This window comes from Mesoplodon bidens, assembly GCF_964165515.1.
Source record: "Mesoplodon bidens genome assembly, chromosome: 6".
Classification (NCBI taxonomy): Eukaryota; Metazoa; Chordata; class Mammalia; order Artiodactyla; family Ziphiidae; genus Mesoplodon; species Mesoplodon bidens.
Genome location: NC_138162.1, coordinates 76862352 through 76868351, shown reverse-complemented (window position 1 = coordinate 76868351; position 6000 = coordinate 76862352).

Here is a 6000-nt window from a genome sequence, read left to right as displayed (position 1 = left end):
ATTCATTAAAAGGCTCTTACGTAACCAGATCCTGTAAGAGAGGAGCCATCATTTCTCCAGCTTGGCTGGTTCTGGTGCTCAAGGTCTGACTTTACTCACGTTCCTTACAGGGTTTTGAGGACCACCAGGTAAGCAAGCCATCTTTAACATTTAAAAACTAATTTGTGATTGAAGGGAGCTACACTTAGTATATCAAGAAACATTAAACGTGACTAATTCTAAAACCTCATCAGGCTCATGCCCATCAACTAGATTGATGGGCATGAACCTGATGAGGTTGTTTTAGTTTTTTCCTGATGAGGTTTTAGGTGCAGCCCTGCGGGTGGCAGGGAGGGGGAATTAACACTTCTTTAAAGACAAGACTGAGGTTGTGTTGACATCAGCGTTCCTTATTAAGTTTCAGCTGTGATCATCCTCAACTGAATGTGGGGCAGCCTCCTTCCTTTCCCCTCCTCCCCACTCAGTGACCCTACCACCCATGGAAGACTCCCCTCTCTGTCAGCTTCACTAAGACAAACTTCGTTTTTATCTTCCGTTAAAAGTTTGTCTGATGAAAAGGCTCCAAGGCTCAAAAGACAGCTCAGTTGTTTGAAAACTCCTGGGTTAGAGAATGGTGCTATGAGGTCAAGGTCGAAAGGTCACTGGGTCGGGGTTTCCTTGCCAAAGGAGAAAAAGCTTCAGTGACAATGACTCAGCTCAAAGTTATCGCTAACATGGTTGAAAAAGCAAAACAAAACAATGTAATGCACATGCTGTCCTAGCTGGAATGATCAGTGCTGAGTTCTGGCTCTGCACTCCTGCAACCTGGGTTTGCATCCTACCTCCACCACTTAGCACTGTGGCTTTCTGCAGATATTTGAACCTCTTTAAAGCTCCATCTTCATTGCTCCAAACTGTGGATATAATCATGTCTACCTCACAGGAGAAGCAAGTTCTCAATAAGTGCTATCAATTACTAAAATTATATTGTTAGTTATAATAATGCTTATATTATTATAATATTATATAACTAAGCCTATTATTATAAGTATTATAATAGTTATAATAATACTTATTAATACTTACATCTTTCAAGTCAAAGTCTATTATATTACAGTTAATTTAGTGTATGTATTAACTCCCCTAAAGGTCAGGTGGTTTCTCGGGATTCTTCATCTTTGTGTCCTTTATAAAAATTAATGGAATGCTTTGGACACAGTAGACCCTCAATAAGTATTTGTTAAATAAATAAATGTTCTAAATATAGTGGGTCTGCAGGGATAGACTTGTACACATAATCCCTGCACTTAGCATCCTAGGAGAATGTCATACACCTTTAAATGCTCTATAAATATTTTATAAGAGTAACAATGATATAATGAAGATTATAATTATGAATAAAGATTACTCTTAGCTTAAATTTCCTGAACTAGGGTTAAGTCCTTCAGCAGCATATAAAACATATTCACACAGGGTTTCAGCCTAATGCAAACTGAACCCTAACTTACTTTGTTAAATAACTGAAGCAAATGAATTGATGAGTCCTTTACCTTTCAAACAATCGTTTCCAGGAACCAGAAGGGTGGGGCTATAGACTGAAATAAATTAGGCCTTCTTTATTTTCTATATTTAGGTAATCATTATCTTACGTGTTTTCTGACAACAGTCAGCAGCTAGATTATTTTACATTCATTTCCTAAGCTTTGTGATGCTTCTAACTAAATGGCAAACCAGCTGGTGACATGTGAGTTATGAGCTTTGGGATATAGAAAGTAGCAGAGCTGGCCCTATGGGCCATTCCCTTCTGCTTCTCTATCTTCAATTTCTCAACCAGGGAAGCTGAAGCTCTCTTTTGGAAGAGGAAACCACAGAGCCACTGGCAGAAGGTAAGTCTTCCAGACTGTGAGTTATAGACTAGCATTTTGTAATATTAATAAATGTTCCGTAAAAAGATTCCTTAGCGGCAGTAAGACCTTGGGCAAGGGTGAGGGAACACACGGCTTCCCTTAATAAACTTCCAAGGTTGGCACTGGAAAAGGATCTGCAGGTGGTGGATCCAGCTGTCTCAACTGTACAATCCCCCTGCTCCCCAGTTCACCTTCCCTTTGAGGGAGACTCCCTTGTGCTGTGCTCAGGTTTGCACCCACACTCTCTCTCTCTTACACACATATACACATTCTTGCCACTTTGACTTCCCTTTAACACTCTGGCATGAAGACAGCTAAAACCCCTTCCCTCACATCTCTGTAAAAGATTTGAGAATGACAAAACTTAAAATCTCAATGATAACTATGGTATACATCCATTGTAAACAAAGAAACAAACAAAAAGGTGGGGGGTGGAGGAGATGAAGAAGAGTAGAAGGGTATTAGGAAGGAAATTGCTTCCAGGGCCTGCCCCAATTTTACCTGTCCCAAAGGTCTGGTACAACTTTGGTGACCTCCTGCCTGTGTCTTCCTTGCTCTTTCCTGATTTCTCTCCTTGCTGCCACGTACCTTATTGGGCCTGAGTGTATGGGACACTCTCAAGGTGCCAGATTCTTACCTGCAGTATATCCAAGGCCCATTCTCGTCCAACTCACTGTGAGGTTTGATCCTTACTGTAACTTGATGAAGTAGGCACAGTAGGTATTCCTTCCATTTTACAGACAAGGCGCTTGAGGCTCAGGGAGGTTAAAGAGTTGGCTGCTGGTGTTTGCACACAATTCCTAGTATATGACAGGTGACTAATTGCATTACGTGAAGGGCCGCAATGCAAATGGTCTGATACAATATACCAGTGGAGATACTCTTTAATTGCAAAGTGTGTATAACTTATGGTCATGTTCATTATTAATGTACTAGATTACCTTAACTGAATCCTGAGGGAATGGGCACAGGACAAATTGGTTTTGACAGGAAAGGAGGGAGAGGAAAAGGTTCTGAACATGGGGATGCTGCCAGTAAGACGGTCCTTGATATGACCACAGTGTAGAGCGCTGGGCCACATGATGCCATTGGGGGTGATATCAAATAAATAAATAATGTGTGTTAAAAAGTGCCTGAAGGAAATTTGCTGTAATCTTAACAGTGGCTATATCTAGGTGATGGAGCCATAAGCAATTGTTATTTTTCTTTATTCTTTTTTATATTTTTCCAAAATTTTTTTCTTATAATGGTCATGCATCACTTTTATAGTCTAGAAAACTGTTAAGTGTTACTTATGTGTTAGCTTATGTTATTTTGTAAAAATATATGACTATAGGGACTTCCCTGGTGGTCCAGTGGTTAAGAATCTGCCTTCCAGTGTAGGGGATGTGGGTTCGATCCCTGGTCGGGGAACTAAGATCCCACATGCCGGGGGGGGGGGGCGGGGAACTAAGCCCGAGCGCCGCAACTACTGAGGCTGTGTACTCTGGAGCCAGCTCACCACAACTAGAGAGAAGCCCGAGTGCCGTAACGAAGAGCCCTCACACCACAATGAAAGAGAGCCCTCACACCACAATGAAAGATGCCATGTTCTGCAACTAAGACCTGACGCAGCCAAAAATAAATTAAAAAATATATATATATATATAGATGACTATCAAATGAAAAACATATGTGCTTCAAAGGACACTATCAAGAAAGTGAGGGCTTCCCTGGTGGCGCAGTGGTTGAGAGTCCGCCTGCCGATGCAGGGGACACGGGTTCGTGCCCCGGTCTGGGAAGATCCCACATGCCGCGGAGCGGTTGGGCCTGTGAGCCATGGCCGTTGGGCCTGCGCGTCCGGAGCCTGTGCTCCGCAACGGGAGAGGCCACAACAGTGAGAGGCCCGCATACAGCAAAAAAAAAAAAAAAAAAGAAAGTGAAAAAGACAAGCCACATAATGGGAGAAAATATTTACAAATATATACCACATAAAGGACTAGTGTTACTTATCAGATATAAGTAAAGGTCTCTTATAAAGACGAACAATAAAAAGACACATAACCCAATTTTAAAATGGGCAAATTATTTGAATAGACATTTCTGAAAAGAAGATATACAAATGGCCAGCAAGGATATGAAAAGATGCTCAATATTATTAGCCATTAGGGAAATGCAAATTAAAATCATGAGCTACCACTTACTATCTATATATGAGATGACAATAACAGCAGTCAGCAAGGATATGGAGAAATTAGAACCCTCATAATGGGAATGTAAAATATTACAGCCACTTTGGAAAAGTATGAGTTCCTTAAAAAAGTAATCATAGAGTTACTGTATAGCCAAGTTCTACTCCTAGACATACACCCAAGAGAAATGAACAGATGTGTTTACACAAACACTTGTATATGAATGTCTTAGCAGCATTATTCTTAAGAGCCAAGAAGTGGAAACAATCCAAAATGCCCATCAATGTATGAATGGATAAACGAAATGTGGTCTTATCCATACAGTGGAATATTATTCAGCTATGAAAAGGAATGAAGTACTGATACACACCACAACATGGATGAACCCTGCAAATAAATGTTAAGTTTAAGAAGCCAAACCCAAAAGCTATATGTTACATGTTTCTATTTATATGAAATGTCCAGAATAGGCAAATTCATAGAGACAAAAAGTAGATTAGTGGTTGTCTGGGGCTATGGGGGGGAGGGGGGGCTGGGGAGTGACTGTTAATGAGTATGGGGTTTCTTATTGGAATGATATGATGAAAGTGTTCTGGAATTAGATAGTGGTGATGGTTGCATAACTGAAAATATATTCAAAATCACTAAATTATACACTTTAAGAGTAAATTTATGCTATGTGAATTGTATCTCAGTAGGAAAATGACTAAAAATGAAGTAAAATTTCAAATATAAATCCACTAAAAATTCAGAATCTGCCACACTTTTGATTAGGTTTGTCTCCTTTTGAGGACCTACAAAATAAATGTGTACTGACTAAATGTAAGGAAGGAGAAATAAAGGATGGAGGGCACTTTGTGTATGCAGGAGCCCCCTTGGGAATAAGTATTCTTTTCATAGAATCATAGACATTTGGGGGAGGAGGGATTTTAAAGAAGATCCATTGAACCCATATAGCCTATTCTACAGATGAAGAAACTGAGGCCAAGAAGGAGGAAAGAGTTTGTTTACTGTCACCCGGTGAGCTAGCAAAGGAATGAGGCTAAAAGAGATTTCCTGCTCCTGTGTATCTGTGAGCTGCCCTTTGCTTGTCTTCTTCACAGACAGGGGCCATCAGTTTCAGGATTTTGCAGGTGTGCTTTGCTGTGAACATGTAGGGATTTCACAGCCTCTTCTCCCCAGAGGCTAGCGTCTTGTGAGGTTTGGTGAGTCTTCACTGTAACCTACTTGCAAAAATACTGTGACTGCCTAAACCCCCTCTGGGTGTGTGCTCTGCTGGAGAGCTCAGGAGGTGAACCCCCTCCCCGCTCCCCGCTCCCCGCGCTTAAGAAAATCAGTGATTGGGGAGCTGGCATTAGTGTTTCTTGTCTTGGTCATATTTGTCGGTCCTCCCGTCCTTTTTATTCAAACCATCTTCAATTTGAAAGAAGCCTCAAGTCACAGCCTCACTTGCACCCACTTAGGTTGCTCTGAATCGAGTGTCTGACTTCCTAGTTCGGTTCTAAGCTCCCCAGGCAGGCACTGCGTCTTCTTTGGGGTCCCCCGAACACCTGCACCCTTCTGGACACGCATTCTCTCCTTTTCACCGAGGACTCCGTCCTGCATCCGAGCCGGCGCGAGCGCACGGAGGACACAAGGCCGGTCCACAGACTGTCCCGCTCAGGCACCTGCAGGAAACCAGATCCCTGAATGCTCGAGTCCCGCTCTCACCAGGGGCCAGGAAACAAACCAACACCCACTGAACAATTTCTTAGTGGAGGGAGGAGGCAGTAAATGGTGCTAGGCGGGGGTGTTAACCGTGCCAGCCTCCCGCGTCCAGGTACTCCTCTGGGCCAGAGATGATAGAATCGATCTGACGCAAGTCTCACTGGGGATGAATTTTTTTCGCTCCCTCGGGGAAAGAAAGTAAACACGCGTCGGCAGCAGGAGCGTGCCGGGGCGGA